We start from the raw sequence: 21,113 nt of genomic DNA on the forward strand, positions 1-21,113 counted from the left end.
AGCACTGCAGTCTGAAGCTTGGTCCATTACTGTTTTATACTACATGAATTCCTGATCCTGCAATGCCAACACCTGCACTAATAATGCTTATTATTCTCAGTCTTTTTTACATGCTCCATGGAGAAGCTTTTCTATTGGTATTCTGTTAGCCATTATAAGCTAGAGCTAAAATAAATGTCTGGCACTGGAGTAATTATTTGAAATCCTATGTATAATTTATTAAACAAATCCATAATGACTGCTTTCTAAAAATATTAGGGCAAGATGAAATATGTTTTGACAGCTGTCAATCCAGAATGTCAAAGTGTTAGATTGTCAGCCTAAAAGATTATAATAGTCTTTTCCCAGCTCTTTTGCAAGAGAATAAAATACAACGAAAATTATTTTAATTTCCTAATATCTAGTCATATAATAAAGATCACTTAATCACAGAATCTTCAGGGGCCATGAAGAGGTGAAATTCTGGCCCCATTGAAGTTAATAGCTAAGCGCTTCAATAAGACCAGGATTTCACCTTAAGATTCCAGCTATTCATCTTGGGGAAAATTTAAAATAATATATCTGGGGAAAATAATCTGATACACAGATATTCACTCAGAGAAAGAAATGATGAAAAAACCAAGGGGTTGTAGTAAACAACAGATTAGACACAAGTTGGAAAGTAAAGGTGGTTGGAATTTTTCAAATGAAAAATATTGCATTAAGAATGTCCCATTTTCAAAAATGGCAGATTTTATAAAGCTGTTCATTCCCACCCACACAAGTTTTCTTTTTTCTATATCTCCTTCTTTCCCCCAAAAAGGCAAAGGGGAAAACACAAAAAACGCAGTGGAAGTTTCAATAACAGCTTCACATCAGTGACAAATTTCTCCTTTTTGAAACCTGTGAAATAAAGCTTCTTTCTTTAAAAAAAAAAAATTGTCATGAAAACTCATTGCCATTTTTCACAAATTCTGTATGCAACATGATATAGCAGCACATAAGTAAGAAGCCAATGTGATTTAGAGATACTAATGGTAAAGAATATTGTCCTGCACAATTCCTCTTAATATGGCTTTGGTAGGATGATGCCTACAGTATTATGTCATGTTCTGGCTACACATCATTAGTAAGATATTGAAAAACTGGAGGGGAGTCATGGAATAGCAAAACATTGATGAGGTTGCAGGAAGGAATGACTCAAGGTAATTCAAATGGTAGCAGTCTTTGTTCCAATCCTGAAGGTTCAAGCCCTGATGATGCTGCATGATGGGAGGATTCTTGATTACCATGTATAAGTACCTCACTGTGAGAAAATACCAGATATTAAAGGGCTCTTTAATTTAGCAAAGAAAGGTATACCAAGAAGCAATGGCTGGATGTTAAAGACAGACAAATTCAAGTTAGCAATAAGGCATAACTTTTTAACAGTGATGATGGTCAACCATTGAACCAAACTCCCAAGGAAAGTGGTAGATTCTACACCTAGCAAAAATCTTCACATCAAACCTGGAGGCCTTTATGGCAGACAAATTTCTGTCAAACACAAGTTAACAGGCTCAGTACAGGAGTAACTGGATGAAATTCTAGGACACATTATGCAGTGTGTTAGACTAGATGGTTGTGGTTTAAAAGTGTGTGAATCTATGGGAAGATGAAAAGACCTAGATCTGTATAGCTTAGCTATGAAAAGGGAACATGAGGCTACAAAAATGTCAAAAGTGTAAACACCAAGCAGGGAGAGAAGCGTGTTTCTTTTTTCCCCCCTCTATTTTTAAGCGAGCAGGATTGGAGCCACACCTAGCTAAGACTTAATATATGTATTGTGCTTTTGTTATATGACCTTTCCAAATTACTAACTGCTGAAAGGCAACTCTTTTGCCATCACTAGATATTTCTGAGCCAGTGAGGTGACTAATCAGCTCAGCACTGCAGAGCCATGCCCTCATGCTTTAGGGGATAAGCCAACCAATAACTAATGGGGGTTAGCAAGAATTTTTCCCTGGGAGAGAGTTTCTCACACATTGGGTCAATTTTTCCTAATGGAACCGTGATCTATGAGAAAATGTTGATTCAGTTGAACTGAAATGTTTTGATGGACAACAGGCAAGAAGGCAGGCTGGCCAGTCTGCTTCCCTGCCAACCAGCCAGTCTTGCTTCCCCAAGCTGCCCAGCTGCTTGGAAGCCCACCTGGCAAGCAATTTGGGAGCAAGAGCTGGAGCTCCCCAGGCTGAATGGCAGCCGTCTGGTGAGGATTTTGCTCTCCAGGCATCTGCCTCCCTAATTCTCAAGCAGGGAAGACAGAAATCTTAGTTCTAAAATATCATTTTTTCAAAACATTCTCCCAAGGAATTATTTTTGTCTTTTTTCATGAGATAGGATGAAATTCTCTTTTTATGGGAGGGAACTGATTTTTCCAGCCAACTCTAATTTCTTGACTTTCCTCTGAACTACCTGGTGTTGGCTATTTTTGCACTAGAAAGCACACTGGTTGGATTCAGAAGGGCAGGGCCTATATTCCAGTAACTGGCCACTCAGCCAGGAACCCTTGCAAGTTTTTCTTGGGTGACCTCGGCATGTGTGTTCCAGCCTCCTACTCTTGGGGAAAAGGGTGATTATGACAGATTACAGGCCTGATTTTCAGGCCAGCATAGGCCAAGTCTCCCTTTTTACATCATCAGTTATGCAAAGATAACAACAGTAGGTCAAGTTACTTGCAGGCACCCTTTTATGTGATTAAGGGTGCATCTACTCTTGGAGGTAGGATTGCAATTCCCAGTTCACATAGGCATACCAGTACTAGCTCCCATTAAATTAGTGCACTAAAAATAGTAACAGCAGCAAGCAATGGCATGAACAAGTCACCCTAAGCACAAACCCAGGGCGTCCATGCCCCATAGTAGTGATGTACTACCATGGCACTGGCGATTCACTGCGAGTAGGTAGATTAGAATCTTAACTGTCATTTCCTTACCTTTAAATGATTAACCCTGCAACCTTCATATGCTTTTAATGTAGCTGTTTTGATGGAATTAATAAATACATCATGTTAATAGGAGTTTATGAATAAGGAATTAATATTGTTATAAAGGGAAATTAAAAAAAACCTACTGTGATCTTTTAAGGAGGTGAGACAGCTGCTATTATAACTTTTGTGAAAGTAGATTGAAGAAGCATACTACTACAACATTTCATGGGTCTGTAAATTATTTTTAAGACACTAACACAAAAATAAAAAAAAAAAAATACTTGCATATATATATATATATATTATAGATGATACTCCAGAGGGGAAAATTGGTTTCAAGGTAATCTTTATCATGTTCCTTTTTCCTTGCAACCTGGTGTTTCTTGGGCTTTTTAAGGGTTGTAAAATGTCATGTGGCTACTCATTTATCATACATTACAGCCACAGAGAAGCGAAGAGGCACATGGGCCAGAATCATATAAGCTTTGCTGAACAAGATTTGGCTTAATATATTTTAAGGTATTTCCACACAGTCTCCCCAGAATCAAGTTACCAATATCAAAGGCATTTAAATGCATTCTGATCATTTCATTAGAGCTGATCTAGCTATCGTAGTATGATATTCTATACGTAGCCTCAGTAAAAAAGGCATCGTGATATCAGATATTCATTGTAATGAAATTTCACAGACCTAACTTTGTCCTGAGTGACACCTGTGCTACCCCCATTGTCTTAGATTATACCTTCAGTGATAACCGTACAAGCCTACTAAAGCCAGTGGGGCTGCATAGTTGTCACAGAAGGCTGAATTTGGCCTGGTGGTGATCCATGCCAATGCATAGCGTAAGTTTGTGGGGTAGCGATTAGAAAATGCTTGGAGTAGGCTGGGTGCACTGCGGGGAGCTAGCTGCACCCTACAAAGGGTTGTGGTAATGGGCATGCTTCTCCTGTATGCCTCCCACAGAAATGTGGAGGAAGGCTCCACCCCACCCACTGCATCCCTACTAGGAGCTGTGTCAATGGCACAATCTAGCCCTTAGGGTTTCTAATTTATATCAGACTCATGATGCACCTTCTCACTGCTGATGATTTGGGAGGGGGGCGAGTGGGAAAGCTAGTATCAAAGCAAGGTCAGAGAGCCTGCTGGTTCAGCAGAGCTTTCCGAGCTGTATGAAGCTGGAAAGGAGGCTTGCAAGCTTCTGTTACTGAAGACCTTTGGACACTGCGATTTCAGAGGCCGCCGTAGGAAAGCTGAATAGCTATTGTTAACTTTCCTTATGTTGTACAGGGTTTCATTGTTGCAGTAGCCTGAACAAGCCAATACGATACTAAATCTGAAATCCCTGCAGCGACTAATACCCCCTGCCGATTCTATACTGTGAAAATAGCTGGATTGACAATGGTGGAGTCTGCACAACAGACCTTTTTTTTTTTTTTTTAAATGTAAACATGAGCAAAGAATCTGATGCTGCTTAAAACTGGTAGCTGAGTTTTAAAAAGCCTCAAGCATTTTACTGTAAAATGGGAGGCTTATCTGTTTGGATACAAGGGATTCAGATCCTTGAGCAGCACTTGAACTTTCATCATTACACGGAACAGTCACAATTCGGTATTCAGTAATCAAGACAGAGCAGGTGAAAATGGCACAATCCAGTTACGCAAGCTGAAACATGACTATCCTAGAGTAATTTTTCATTCCGTGTTTATCTACATAAATAATCATTCAAACACTGTTGCTTCCCTGTTAAACAAACACCACTTAGTCATAAAGTGTGGGATCAATATACATTTTAAAAATGCTACGTCAATGGGCAATATTCAACACTCCGAAAAGCTTGACTCGTATTGTAACATACAGCGTTACGCTTCCTCTCTACTCTCTCATAACAGCATACCCTGCGAGCGCTTGAAATGCTATAGCTTCTCCCTTTAACTACTGCCACTTCCACTTCCACTTTTCCCATCTGAGTCTTCTTTAAGATGCTTTCAGCCATACAGGTTGTAAAAGTGAATACAATTCCAAAAGAGGACTATATAGTCAGATTATTTTTTTTTAAATGAGGCAATTACTCATGAACTATTGTGTATACCTAATGTGTGCGCAGCTACAATGACTGCATGCACGTTAGGGTGGGAAATGTTTGTATATATAAATCATGGTTTTAAAAAAATAATCTGATTTTTTTTGGTTTACATGGTGCTAGTTCTTTACTTCCTTTTCACTGATCGTCTTAAATTGCCAAAAATGGACATGTTATACTTGTTTCTCGAGGACCTTGTCCTGCACCACTGAATTCAGTGGGAGTTTAGCCAGTTACCATAACGGGCACAAGATCACACCTTTAGTTTAACTATTAGCAGAATTTCAGTTTTTAATCTAGAGGGATTTTTTTTTTATTGAGAAGAAAAAAGCCTCTCTAATCTACTCTACTCCACAAATAAAATCTACTCTGAAAAAAGACAAGCTTAAGGCCACATTAACATTCTTACTGTGGGAATGCCACACACACATAATATTGATAAGCAAACAAGCTGTGCTATATTTGCAACGAATACCACCATCACATACTGAACTTTCACAAATCAAGATAGCCAAAATACTCCGGCCAGGCTATACTCTTCTGTCAAGGTTTGCAATTTGAAGTCAATGAGAATTGTGTTCCTATTTCACTTAGATGGCTTTGCAAATCCCACTGGCATAAATATGAGCTTAATTTAAACTAGGCTCTGATTTTTGAAACTTTTGGCCTGTGTGTATAAAAAAAATACAATCACTGGTAGGGTGTTGAAAGTCTTAATAGCTTGTCATTAAATAATGAAAAAAATTGTTTGGAAGTGATGAAAACTTTATGCTAAGAGAAAGCATTTAAATAAAAATACAATATTAGCCCCTTGATGCTGTAAATACTTATGCACAGGCTTCAGTCTAAGCACATGAGTAGTGCAATTGAAATCAATAGGATTAGTCATGTATTTGCTTAAGTGTTCGCAAGATGAGGCCTTAGTTTTCAATATTTTGGTTTTTACCTATGGCAGTTTTGTGAAATTTTAATAAGATGCTCTACCAGTAGTTGCATTTTTAAAATTTTATTTAAAAAAATCCCAGCATTTATAATTTAATTCATTATAAGTTTAAATCCAAAATTCCAGTAGCAAAATTTTTTAAATTAGTTTTACAATACCTCAGCCTGATTAAATCAATTCTTTTTCTCCCCAAAGTTATGTGATTGAAGTTGCTCCACTCTGACAAAGGGGAATATACTTGAGTAAATATTCCCGGCATACAGAAATTGGTTGAGCACAATTTGCACACACATCATTGCAATAATATTGGGCCATGTACTTGTAGTCACAAAAGGGTGATGTAAAAATGGAATTCTCTTACTTGATGGATAGCAAAGTGGAGTCGTATGTACTTGCTTTTCTGGTAAAAAAAAAAAAAAAAATCATCACAAATAAACTTCTGGCCCCATTAAAGTCAATGGGAGTTGTGACACAGACTTTAAGCAAGCCTGGATTTCACCCCAAATTTTACATCTCTTACTGCAAAACCAGATTGGCTATGAAAGAGCAAACATTTCCTTTCTTCCTCAAGTACCAATTAAAGAGACTATATAAACAAGGACTACAGAAATTAAGTTATTAATTTTCATACAAGAAAAAAAAAGAGAGATACATCTGGATTCATGATCCCGGCAACCCCATTCACATAGCATGAGAGATACTGTCATAGACTCACCATGCTATTACAGAACGCTGTCTCCCTGGAGATCTGGTTCTTCCTGAACCATTGACACTCAGAACTTCTTTCCTGTAATCTCTTCTCTCAGGCCTACTTTAGGAGTTCCCTTGTTTCTCCCCCACTGCCTCTCCCTTCAGGGAAAGTACAAGAACCTTCCTCCTGCAGACCCTTTGCAATTCCTTTCCCAAAAGGAAAGACTCTCCCCTAGCTCTCCTCTAGCTATTATCTTACAGCCACCCGGGTTCTCCAAATTGGGTCTAATCTCTAATTACCTGTCTCCCCTTCAGGTGCCACAGAATAGCTAATCGGGCTCTCCAGTTCCCTGTAACCCTGTCACTGCCAGCATGGGGTATACACCTGTGACAAACAGAACAACCCAAGGGCAGAGGGCAAGGGGCACCCTGATACCTAGGAGTGAGTTTCTGCTGGCCTGACCAGTAGGGTTGCCAGGTGTATGGTTTTCGACCGGAATGCCTGGTTGAAAAGGGACCCTGGCGGCTATGGTCAGCTCTGCTGACCGAGCTGTTAAAAGTCTGGTTAGTGCCACAGTGGGGCTAAGGTAAGCTCCTTGCCTGCCATGGCTACATGCAGCTCTCGGAAGCAGCAGCATGTTCCCCAGCTGGCTCTTAGATGTAGGATCAGCCAGGTGGCTCCGTGCACTGCTTTGCCCCAAGCATCAGCTCCACAGACCCCACTGGCCAGGAACTATGGCCAATGGGAGCTGTGGGGGTGACACCTGCGCACCTCCTCATAAAAGCTGGATGGGGAACATGCCACTGCTTCCTGAAGCTGCCTGAGGTAAGCGCTGCCTGGAGCCTGTACCCTGACCCCTTCCCGCACCCCATCCCCCAGCCTTGATACCCCCTCAATCTCAGCCTGGAGCCCCCTCTTCCACACCCCAGGCCCACCCCAGAGCCCACAGCCCCCAGTGGAGCCCTAACTTCCCCTCATGCCCCAACCCCCTGCCTGAGTCCTGATCCCCTTCCTGCCCTCTGAGCCCCTTGGTCTAGCCCGGAGTCCCCTTCTGCACCCCAAATCACTCTTCCCCAGCCCCACACCAGAGCGTGCACCCCTCCCACATCCCAACCCCCTGCCTCATCCCAGAGCCCCCTCCCGCACCCTGAACTCCTCATATCTGGCCCCACCCCTGAGCCCACACCCCCACCTACAACCCAACCCCCTGAGCCAGCCCAGTGAAAATGAGTGAGTGAGGGAGGATGGGATGGAGTGAGCAGAGGCGGGGCCTGGGAGGAGGAGGGGCGGGGCAAGGGCATTCGGTTCTGTGTGCGTAGAAAGTTGGCAACCCTACGGAACAGCCCAGTGTACCCCAACTCACTATTGTTATAATCCCCATCTGAAAAGGCGCCATGTAATATGTCACTGGAAAACTCCTAACACACTGGTTATTAATATCCTTGTGTAATGGAGATACAAGCAACTGATGCAAAGTTATGGACATCAACTGAAAGTGTAATTCTTAAAATGTGAGGTTTCAGAGTAACAGCCGTGTTAGTCTGTATTCACAAAAAAGAAAAGGAGTACTTGTGGCACCTTAGAGACTAACCAATTTATTTGAATTTTTTTCCACTCCATACGGCTAAATGCAGTGCCTTGCATCCGATGAAGTGAGCTGTAGCTCATGAAAGCTTATGCTCAAATAAATTGGTTAGTCTCTAAGGTGCCACAAGTACTCCTTTTCTTTTTTCTTAAAATGTGTTTGCCAGTCAAACAGAAGTTACTCCACCCTAAACAAAAGCATGTGGTTTCTCGATGGGGCACATAATTTTTTACCCCCACTTAAGTTAATAAGCTGTGATGTGGTTTTGTCTCTTTACAGGAAGAACAAACCTTATTATTTCTCTGAACTGTCCTGGAGAGGACTGGACATTGCAGGGTGCACAGTTTGTGAGGAGGGGGGGAGGAGGAATTGGGGACTAGAAGTAGATTGGGATCATCTTATTTGCTGTAACACAGGTTGGTGGAGGCCAGAGTGTGACTGGTGGGTTGTTGGCAGGCTGCTGGGGTCATATCTATAGCTATAAACAGGCATGCAGGGTGTGACCTGGTAGGCTGGTTGGGAGCTATGGCAGCAAACCATTGTGAGGCATCCAGGATTACAGGGCATGCAGTGACAACCCCTCACTGGTCTGGATTTGCACTCCAAGCCCCCACTGGACTGTGGTAACACCCCACCACCACCACCACATTTAGATTTAGAAAAAGGCTGCCTGCCATATTTATTGCTCAAGGTCTTGTTGGAAATTCACATCTGAACTACTGTAGGGTTATTAAATAACTCCGGCTGAACGAACCGTGCTATCCCTATAAAATCTAACCTTTGAAACTATCACACTGAGGACTATGTCGTAACCAAAGCTGCATGCCTAAGACGTTTTTTATTAGTACAACCTCAGTGACTTAACATTTACTCCAGAGGATAAGCAAACAGATGAGATTCACTTTTTCCATCTTGCATAAAATGCTTCTTGGGGCAGGATTATGCTTGAGCTTTGTACATGGTTTGGGGGCTTTGATAAATCGACAGCATGACAAAAAACGGAAGTGTGAAGATTTACCAGAGGAGCATGGGTCTGTGCGTGTCTTGGCAGCCGCTGCAACCCTATGGTAAAAGAAGACTGAGGGATACAGAATAGGTCTAACTGGAACCTCAGATAACATTGGCCACCTACTTCTTTCTCTATTTCAGAGGGAGCATGGTCTAGTGGGTGGGGCAAGTAAGTGGGACACATAACTCCTGGCTCTTTTCTCACTCTTACCGTGTTATGCACTGTGAAATCATGCCAGTGAATTGGGCACAATGCCCTCTTTAAGGGGGTTTGTGAGGTTTTGATCACTGATATTTGTGAAGTGCTTTAAGAACATTGGAGGAAAGAAGCTTTTCAGTTTGTAAGTTCAAGATAGCATTCAGCTCGTACTGAGGGAAAGGCATTATACATGAAATTTAAGATCATGTAGGAAGTGAAATATCTCAACTTACAAACATGGGGTAAGCTTTAAAGTTCATTGACCCCACATCCACTAAACTCTAACCAATCAGTGATCCCAGCACTATCACACCTGGACTCCTGAACACAGCACAACCAATCAAGCGGTGAGCAGGGGTGACAGATATGTATCTTCCAATATACTGAAACCTCTACTTCTAACTTTTTATCCTTTGGAACTTTATTCCAGGATTCCAGAAATAGCTAGCTAGGGAATCATTCACAATCCCCGTTTTGCAACTGCTGCGCTCCAGTCCTACTATTGAGGGTGATGGAGAAATTGACATAGACATTTCCTAAAGTGTTTAATTTATTCATTTCCTCAGACAAACCAGTTTATTCATAACCCAACTGTTAGGATATAGATATTCAGGCTTGTCTGTAAAGGCCTATACGCTAAGAATTTAGGTGTATTCGTATCACTTGGCTACTTTTAGTGGTATAAAAGAAAGAATCAAAACCACTGTTTGCCGGTGTAAGAGCTTTCTCTTACTGTGACAGTCTGATGCCCTGTTCTTAGGCTATTGGGTTCCCTATGTGTGTTGGTATCAGCCCCCAACTGATTTGTAGCCATCAGTAGTTCAGTAATAACTTGCCTATCGGACATCAAAGCCCACTTTTGTTTTAAGATCCTCAGCATACGAACAAACATATTATTCTAACACAGAGCTCTGACAGGGCCTGCTGGCCTTTGGGGATAAAAGGGAGGACCATGCTGAAATAAGAGTATAACACTGTGATGGGGTTCACTCAGAGTGGTGCCTTCTGCTGGCCATATCGGGGATTAGCTCTCTCAGCCAGCAAGCCGTCTCCTGGTGGTGCCTCTCCTGCCACCTTCTCTGCCTGCAGACCACCTCTAAGTACCGTAGCATCCTTTCCAGAACTCGGCCCACCAGTCATGCCAACATGCATGTGTTTCCCCCTTCGGGGGTGTGTGTGAGAAAGGAAGTATCTCCCAGTTCTATAGTTTGGCCACTTCCCCAGTGGTGAGTGGGGGAAACCTGGACCCGCCCACTATTCCAGGTCCCAACCCAGAGACCCTACAGATAGCAGTCTCCTGCTGCTCTCCTAAACTCCTTCACCAGTGCTGCTTCAATTCCCTGGGTCATTTCCTTGCAGCTCCAGCATCTTCTTCTCAGGGTCTCCAGCCAGTAAGTCCCAGCAGCCAGCATGTCCCTCTTCCTCCCCCAATCCCTGCCAGCAACTGCTCTGGCCAAGGTGCTACCTTCCTACACCCAGTAGGAACACAGCCCTCTCTCCTTAGGCTCCCTGCAGCAAGTGACCCTGTTCTTCCCTGCAGCTCCCTTTTATGTGAGCCCAGTGGGCCCTGATTGGCTGCTTCCTGCACAGCCGCCCTAGGCTGCTTGGAAGACTCACCCTCATTAATCCTCTCAGACAAGGTATGGCAGGCCCATGAGGCCTCCATTAACCCCTTCCTCTTCAGTGTGGAGTGTACACCCCATCACACATACCTAAAACTTCTCCCTGCAAAGACACCTTACAACATGCACCTGTTCCATGGGATTTTAACCTGTGTATTTGGCCCACAGTCCTCACAGTAAGACCTCCAGCTCCAAGAAGGGCAGTAGGTTCTAGGATACCTAATTGGTAGAGAAATGAGAACCAGCTTCCAATCACATCCACATATTTAAGCCTTCTCATGTCAGAGACAAGTCCAAATGGGAGAGACTTCCTTGTGTGGGACCAGCTTGGGATGGACTTCTGTTGGCTCAAAGAGTTTTCCCCCTGAGCACTCAATGCCAGTATACAGAAACCATTTAATGAAGTAATTTTTACAATCAGTAAAAAATAGCGAGTCAAATCAGGAGGGCCTTCGTCAGTCCTCACACAACTAGCCCAATCCACATTTAGGCACCTAAATAAGCACTCTGATTTTAGGGGTGGTTAACCACCACAGCTGTCCCTTTTGATAGTTAAGTGTCCAAATAACATTCCCTCAAAATCTCCTCAGGAAAAATGTGTGGTTTGCCTAAACAGCTATTGGTCTCTCCCTGGAGCATCTGCCTTCAGCAGCTTGGCATCTTCCTTGACTAAGCAGGGTAAGGTAAGCTGATTCTTAACCACATGAGCAAAGGTAAAAGTACCCGCTACACTAGTATTCACAATCTCCCTGAGGCACAGTACCTCAGAATTCCACGGTTACCATTTCTGCTTAAATCATAGTTTGTGATTACATTTGTATGGTGAATCCCTAGCTCAAATCACAGTGTGAACCATTCACATAGAGCATCCGCAGACTGAAAAGCATTGATCAATTTATATTGACCATATAAATACACAAGAGCTTTGTGAAACATGTGAGAACATTTACTGTTTTTGATCCACATAGGTTAACGTCCCCCATCCACAAAAAAAAAAAAAAAACCAAAAAAACAAAACCTTGAAATTCATCTGAAAAGGAATACTCATTGAAAACCTCTTGGTTTCACATTATTTCATAATTCAAAATCCATAAGCACACCTAGACTCTAAACTGGGTCTACTACCTCATTCATAAGATCCATGCACCTGAGGGAACCTTTCAATGAAGAGAACTGGATCTGACATTGTAGTCTGAGATGAAATTCAAAATCAGCTCAGTTGTGCTGGTATCAAGATTTGTTGTGATCATATCACATAGTTATATTTATTAGATTTTTCAGAGACTAATGTTTATTGGACTGGCTTAATGATGCTTGGAATCTTATCATAATACTATTAACATACAGACAAACCAAAACAGAGTTTGTTCTAAGGCTTGAGATTTTATGTGGGCCTTTTTAAGTCAGCATGACACCTGATTCTTTTCTAGAGATCTAAATATCTGAAAACTGACACAATGCTTTGGGCAATAGATTCAAAACTTTATTGCCATTTCCCAATTATGCAAAGAACAGAATTTAGCTTGATCATAGGTTTTATTCAATAAACTATAGACTTAACCTCCATTCTAAAATGATGTATAAAGAGACAATGAAAAAGCAATTGCTCTTAGAAATATTCCTGAGAAAATGATCTGTCACCAGTTGATCCATGGGATTTTAGTAATTAGTACTATTTGTGCAGCCGTTTAGATATGTCACATTCACACCTAGGCATGAGATTTCTGAGGAAGATGAGGGTAAAAGGAGAGCAGCAGAATATGGACCCTGGAATTCAGAAAAGCAGACTTTGACAACCTCAGGGAACTGATGGGCAGGATCCCCTAGGAAAATAACATGAGGGGGAAAGGAGTCCAGGAGAGCTGGCTGTATTTTAAAGAATCCTTATTGAGGTTACAGGGACAAACCATCCTGATGTGTAGAAAGAATAGTAAATATGACAGGCGACCAGCTTGGCTTCACAGTGAAATCCTTGCTGATCTTAAACACAAAAAAGAAGCTTATAAGAAGTGGAAGATTGGACAAATGACCAGGGAAGAGTATAAAAATATTGCTCGGGCATGCAGGAGTGAAATCAGGAAGGCCAAATCACACCTGGAGTTGCAGCTAGCAAGAGATGTTAAGAGTAACCAGAAGGGTTTCTTCAGGTATGTTAGCAACAAGAAGAAAGTCAAGGAAAGTGTGGGCCTCTTACTGAATGAGGGAGGCAACCTAGTGACAGAGGATCTGGAAAAAGCTAATGTATTCAATGCTTTTTTTGCCTCTGTCTTCACGAACAAGGTCAGCTCCCAGACTGCTGCACTGGGCAGCACAGCATGGGGAGGAGGTGACCAGCCCTCTGTGAAGAAGGAAGTGGTTTGGGACTATTTAGCTGGACAAGCACAAGTCCATGGGGCCGGATGCGCTGCATCCGAGAGTGCTAAAGGAGTTGGCAGATGTGATTGCAGAGCCATTGGCCATTAACTTTGAAAACTCCTGGCAATTGGGGGAGGTCGCAGATGACTGGAAAAAGGCTAATGTAGTGCCCATCTTTAAAAAAGGGAAGGAAGAGGATCCTGGGAACTACATGCCAGTCAGCCTCACCTCAGTCCCTCGAAAAATCATGGAGCAGGTCCTCAAGGAATCAATTCGGAAGCACTTAGAGGAGAGGAAAGTGATCAGGAACAGTCATCATGGATTCACCAAGGGCAAGTCATGCCTGACTAGTCTAATTGCCTTCTATGACGAGATAACTGGCTCTGTGGATGAGGGGAAAGCGGTGGATGTGTTGTTCCTTGACTTTAGCAAAGCTTTTGACAAGGTCTCCCACAGTATTCTTGCCAGCAAGTTAAAGAAGTATGGGCTGGATGAATGCACTATAAGGTGGGTAGAAAGTTGGCTAGATTGTCGGGCTCAATGGTTAGTGATCAATGGCTCCATGTCTATTTGGCAGCCGGTATCAAGTGGAGTGCCCTAAGGGTCGGTCTCGGGCCGGTTTTGTTCAATATCTTCATAAATGATCTGGAGGATGGTGTGGATTGCACCCTCCGCAAGTTTGCAGATGACACTAAACTGGGAGGAGAGGTAGATACACTGGAGGGTAGGGATAGGATACAGAGGGCCCTAGACAAATTAGAGGATTGGGCCAAAAGAAATCTCATGAGGTTCAACAAGGACAAGTGCAGAGTCCTGCACTTACGATAGAAGAATCCCATGCACAGCTATAGACTAGGGATCGAATGGCTAGGTCTGCAGAAAAGGACCTAGGGGTTACAGTGGACAAGAAGCTGGATATGAGTCAACAGTGTACCCTTGTTGCCAAGAAGGCCAATGGCATTCTGGGACGTATAAGTAGGGGCATTGCCAGCAGATCGAGGGACATGATCGTTCCCCTCTATTCGACATTGGTGAGGCCTCATCTGGAGTACTGTGTCCAGTTTTGGGCCCCACACTACAAGAAGGATGTGGAAAAATTAAAAAACGTCCAGCGGAGGGCAACAAAAATGATCAGGGGACTGGAACACATGACTTATGAGGAGAGGCTGAGGGAACTGGGATTGTTTAGTCTGTGGAAGAGAAGAATGAGGGGGGATTTGATAGCTGCTTTCAACTACCTGAAAGGGGGTTCCAAAGAGGATGGATCTAGACTGTTCTCAGTGGTAGCTGATGACAGAACAAGTAGTAATGGTCTCAAGTTGCAGTGTGGGAGGTTTAGGTTGTATGCTAGGAAAACCTTTTTCACTAGGAGGGTGGTGAAGCACTGGAATGGGTTACCTAGGGTGGTGGTGGAATCTCCTTCCTTAGAAGTTTTTAAGATCAGGCTTGACAAAGCCCTGGCTGGGATGATTTAGTTGGGGATTGGTCCTGCTTTGAGCAGGGGGTTGGACTAGATGACCGCCTGAGGTCCCTTCCAACCCTGATTTTCTATGATTCTATGATCACTCACAAAGTAACAAGGCAGGTGAGAGGGGCAGATGCCGCCGTAGCATAAGCAGACAATTGCATGCCTGCTTTCTCCATACAAGCATAGCTTCATGTCACCATTTAATGGTATTCTCTTCAAGGAAGGTGGTCCTACTTACACAAGCACACAATTTGGCCCATATGTTTGAGCTCCGGTCTAGTATCTGTACACAGGTATAAACTACATATATACCACAAAGTACCATTTTTAATGGTTTGGAGTCAATGTTTCTTATGGGATGCTGCATGGGGAGGGCTCTGATTCACCACCATACCTTTTGTTAACAGTGTTAACACCTGTTTACACCTGCTGTGTCAGGGATCATATATTGCATGACCCAACACTGGTAGATACGTAGATTATGGGCTAGCTGTGGGCCAGACAAAAGCAAAAGACTGGACAGTTTGTATACACATTTCAAATTGCTAGGTTCATCTACCCATCCCTCTGCTCATCTGTTTGTAGTGGGGCCATCATCATGGAATCTGGCCTCTCCTAAACACCATCCATAGAGCTCTTTTTTGTGTGTAGAAAGTTTTAAGTTACATCCTTTGACTTTGCATTTGGCCTGCCTAGTAAGACAGAGGAGTTAATGCATTGTAATAGTTTTTACTTTTGGCTATTTTTCGTCCCTTGATTTGTTGTGATTATATACAACCAGATAGATGTGAACATTGTACCCTAAATTAATGTACTTCACAAGTGCCCTCAGCAAATGTAACAATTTTATAAAACAAAGGAAATGTTAGCATTGCCAAGAGCCTAATGATAGATTACTGCATATATTAACTAACGCTATCATTAAAATGTAGCAAAATTGCAGATCGACCCGACTCCTTTAAACTCAATGGTGCTGTGCAAGCCATTAAGCACTTAATGTAATTATAATTTTATTTGACGTTGTCAATACATAAAAGGTAAATGATTGCCTTTTCCTAGTCTAAAATAAAAAAAATAAATTAAAATAGCTTAAATAACCTTAACATGATGAATTCATTTTAAATTAAGTCCCAGAATTGGAAGTTCTAAACCCTCAGATTTAATCTTACCTCATTAGACAAGAACAATAATCCTTCAACCAAAGATATGCTTTTACCAAAGCCTCATTGAGCTGTCTTAGGTTAAATTTCCATTTGTTTAACAAGAGGCTTAGTGAAATGAAAAATATGCATAACTGTGTATTTACAAGATGAACTCAGCTTGCAAGTAATGGTAATACCAAGATTTGAGCTCTTTGTGCAAAATTACGCAAGCATTTTTCCATGTTAAATATGGATACTGCATTTAATACCTATAAACACACTGATAGAAGGAAGGGCAGCTCTCAGTAGCAGAATGGATTAAAAAACAGCCTTTCCTCACAAGAGACCCAAATTCTGCTTGTTATTTATGCCACAAGTGAAAGAGTTTGCTTCTTTTCTCCTATTCCTTAACATCACTGCACAATCTTTAGTACAATTTGGCATAATTAGCGTTGTCTCTTAAGCAGGGCAGGACTGGAATAACAGGGATAATGAAGGTCAGGGTTCAGGTGAATTAGCAGATATGTGCAAAATCTTCCACATTATGCTTAATTTCATAGTTTATAAAGCCAGATGAGACCATTGTGATCACTTTAAACACAGTACTATTACTCAATTTCATGAGCGACAAAGTTCGCTCAAATTATAAAATGGCTTTCTTAATTATATGTTCAATTATCACTTAACTAGTGGAACTCATTGCCATAAGACACTAATAAGAAAAAAAAAAGAAAGATGAGAATTTTAAAAATCAACATTCATAAGCCACAAATGCCTATGGAAAAGCTCTATGCAATTTAATAGGAATTAAGCCAATAGGGTTCTACAAAATTTAGCAAGGTTCTATGGAAATTATTCTAAAAAAACAACAACATAGAATTTATTAGACTGGGATCTTGCTATAGATTTTTAAAAAAAAATTTTTTTTTGAGCCATCCTATAGAATTCTGTAGCAGGAACATTCTCTACTACATTCTACAGAATAAATCTGAAAGGTTACAGGAAAAATTATTTCCTATTCAATTTTACAGGACTTTTTCATAAAGTAAATAAGAATAGTACATGCAGTTACACAGTACAAGACAGAAAAAGTAATGCTGTCTTGGCATATAAAAAGCCATGCTTTCTCAATACATTGCAAAACTTCCAAAGGATCTTTTGGCTGTATGACTTCTATTTTAAAGCGCATTTTTAAATAAATGTAAGGAATCACTAATTGCATGATGTGCAATTCATACAAAGCCAAATCTCAGCACTGGTGAACCAGGCATAGGATCTAGCTACAACTGTGCCACCCAATATAAAGTCAGAAATCTATTTATAACCTGGTAGCACAGACTACATTCCGGGGATTGTCCACACACACACAAGCCAATGCATGCCTTGAAGCACTTGCATTTGAATGAACCTTCACATTGGTCCATGAGGGCAGAGCCCTATTAAAGAAAACATGCTGGATTCGGGCCTCAGAACACAAGGAATATTTGAAGGATGGAGGAGGAAGATTAAGAAAACTATATCCAATTGCGCCTCAGCCTACCCATTGTTTGTTGGCTAATTTCTTGAAAAGGATTGAAGAAGTAGTAATTGATGGACTTTTTGGATGAGTCCAGGGAGGATGTGTCTGGTGTCTGGGGCAGTGCAGAAGAGGATGTGAAATTTTTTAAGTCCTCTTCTACTTTGAATTTTAGATGTTCCAAAGGATGGTGCTTCTATCCCTACCCTTGAAAGAATATTCCATAACCTACTAGCTCTCCTTATCACTAACATGGTCTTGATTTTCTTAACAAAAAAAGTCTCCTTGTCTTGATTTCATTCCACTATTTCTAGAACGGGTTCATGTACCGGGGTTAATAATTTCACTCTGGCTTTATTTATACTATATTTCTAGACCATTATCATGTCTTTAACTGTTTCTTCGCCAGCACACAAATATTTAGGGCCAAAGCTTATATCAGGATTAGACATCATAGCTCCACTGAGTCAAATCCTTAGCTAAGGAGTGGATTATTGGCTCTAATTTCTCTCACTTGTTAGTTCCTTCAGTCCTTACATTTTTATTGCTTTTCCCTGATTTCTTCCAGTTTGTCTACTGGTTTTTCTTAATGATGTATAAAGAAGGGAATGGAGCATCCTAAACCTGATCACTACAATCCTAAAGACCCTAGCCCTGTTCCCACTAATTACAGGCCCTAACCACACTATGACAGGATGTCTGTTTATTCAGCTGGAATTACACAGTTTTCCCCCCACTGACGTATCACAATGCAAAGTCAACTCTAATGGATTCTTCCTTATCATCCCTATGTTTCTTTTGGAATTACTAATCTCCCAGTTTTTCTGTTCCATCAAATAATGTACTAAGTCAACATAGAGACTTAGTGCATGTCAAGCCAGCTTATAAATCAACAGCGCACTAGCCTGCCACACACTAATGGGCTCTGTGGACACCCTGCTACTGTACATTAAAAGTTCAAAATTCTTAATGAACAGTAGCAGGGTCTGCAGAGCCAATTAGTGCATGACAGGCTAGTACACTGTACATTCATACACTGGCTTGACATGCACTAAGTCTCCCCATAGACAAGAGTCCTGGGTCTTAGTTGTTCCCCCACCACTATAACATATTGAGTTGTATTTTTCCAAGATGACTTTTCTTAAGTTATTTCCTCCATACATGCATTGTCTCTCTAGGTTCTTTTTAGTATCCCCCTATACTATTTGTACTCTCATACCTCCCAATTTAGTACCTGTACTTTGATATACTGCTTAATCCCTCCTTCAAGGAGATTATGGAGATGCTAAATAAGAATGACTGATGCTTGCATTATGCCCCACTACCTTCAAGTTGATACACTTCATCATCCTTTGATTGTAGTCCTTCAGCCACTTTTCAGTCCATATGACCGTACTTTCATGCAAGTCAGTGTGATGGGTTGCTCCCTCCCCCACCCCCGCAGGGTGTACTGGAGTATCACTGAGACTGCTGGTTCCACAAGTCTGGGTTCCTTTACAGAGCCCTGCTGAGTCAGGCCCTCAAGCCTCCTCCAGCATACATGCACGTAGGGCCACACCCAGCTGCAGAAAGACACAAACACTGAGATCAGCTCAGAAATTGCCTAGTACTCAAGTGCACACCCATCCGGGATGCAAACCCAAAATTGTATTTTCTTGCGCTGCACAGAACTGTACAGCGCAAGTTCATGAAAATCGCCCCCTCCCTCAATGTGGAGGAAGAGATGCACAGCTTCCCCTCCCCACATTATGAATTGCACAATCTGATTCAGAGAAAACAAAAACTAGTTTAGTAACTACAAAGGATAGATTTCAAGTGATTATAAGGGAGAGCAAAGAGAATCAACGTAGATTACTGATCAAATAAAGCAAACGCAAACTAATCTTAATACACTAAAGAAACTGGCTACAAGTAGTAATTTCTCGCCCTAAATGTTGTTTTAAGCAGGTTGCAGAGTTTCTTGAAGACAAATTGCTCTTGCTTTTAGTTTAGAACTCCAGGTATTCCTTTCACAGGTCAGATACCTTCTAGCCTGAGTCCAGTCCTTTCTTCCCCAGATCATTCTTATGCGTTTTCAGCAGTCATCTTGTGCAGAGATTCAGTGAAAAACGAACCCTGATTCACTCACTTCCCTGCCTTAAATAGGATTTACATATGGCAGGAATCCTTTGTTTCCCAGTTTGATCCCCACCTCCTCTTAGTGGAAAAATACTAGTCCAAGATGGAGTCCAGTAGCAAGTGACATGACCACATGACCCTGCAGTGTCAAAGCAGCCATAAGTCCTCAGAAAGGTGGGAGATTAGCACCTTCAAAGTCCTATCGTTTTCCCTAATGACCCATTGACTAGCCAGCCAGAATGACTGCATTTTGTCTGGTGGGCGTTCCCCAGGTGCAAACACTTTTGTAATTGATACATAGTGCATATTCCTAACTTTATATACAGAAATGATACATGCATTCAAATAGGATAATCATACTCAGTAAATCACAAACCTTCCAATGATATCTCACAAGATCCATCTTGCATAAAATACATATTAGATATGCCCTATTCATATCATAACAATATCTCTATGAAGAATATAGGACATAGTGTCTCAGGTCAGTCTGAATTTTGGTGAACTGGTAAATATACACAGAGACCCCAGCCCCACAAGCACTTCCAGGATGCAACATCTGCTGGAAACATATCATAAAGACTAAGACCCTGATCCTGCCAACAGTTACACATCTGTTTTACATTTATACATGAGGTGCCCTGTCCAACTCAATGGGACTATTCACAGTCATAAAGTTAAGTGTGTGTGTACAAGTGCTAGCAGGACCAGGGCCTTAGATCCAGATTTATCACTCCCAGGAAACAAGGAAATATACAGTGTGAATATCTAAAGGACGAGATCTCAAAGAATAAGAGGCAAAGATTTCACAGGTTTCTAAAAAAGAGTTAAAAGTTTATCATAAATATTTTACATAAAGTAGAATAATTTATATGGCTCAAGGAAAGGCCTGTGTTGGCTCACAATGCAGTGGAGATCTTTGAAAGCGATGAAGTAAATCACACGGCTACAATGCCAGGCAACTTTCTGAATATTTACCACTTCTCATCAGGGAAACATCTTTTCTGGAGAAAAACAGAAACAGTGACCTCAAAAAGAAGAGTAGGCTTCAACCTTTTAAAGGGTGAGAGAAACACCTAGACTGTTAATGAGACTAAATGCACACTCCAAGCCGAAAACCTGATTCATTTATAGTACAGAAAGAATATATTTAAAAAAAAAATCAAGCTACATTCCATATGCTAAAAAGAAACGTCTATGATACCTCAGACAAGACAGGCAAATTAAATTACTAGACTATTACGAGGGGGAGGAATATGCATGTTTTATTCCATCCATTAAAACTGAAATGAGTAATAATATTGCTACAGATGAAAAAAATTAATAATGGTTTTTTAAACTGTTACAAGAACTTGTACACCACACAAGTGACTAAAGCTTCCATGGAGGAGATTGATTTGTTTTTACTAAAACAAAAATTGTGATACCTGAGTGAAGT

The sequence above is a fragment of the Lepidochelys olivacea genome (genome assembly GCF_965140295.1).
Source record: "Lepidochelys olivacea isolate rLepOli2 genome assembly, chromosome: 5".
Taxonomy (NCBI): domain Eukaryota; kingdom Metazoa; phylum Chordata; order Testudines; family Cheloniidae; genus Lepidochelys; species Lepidochelys olivacea.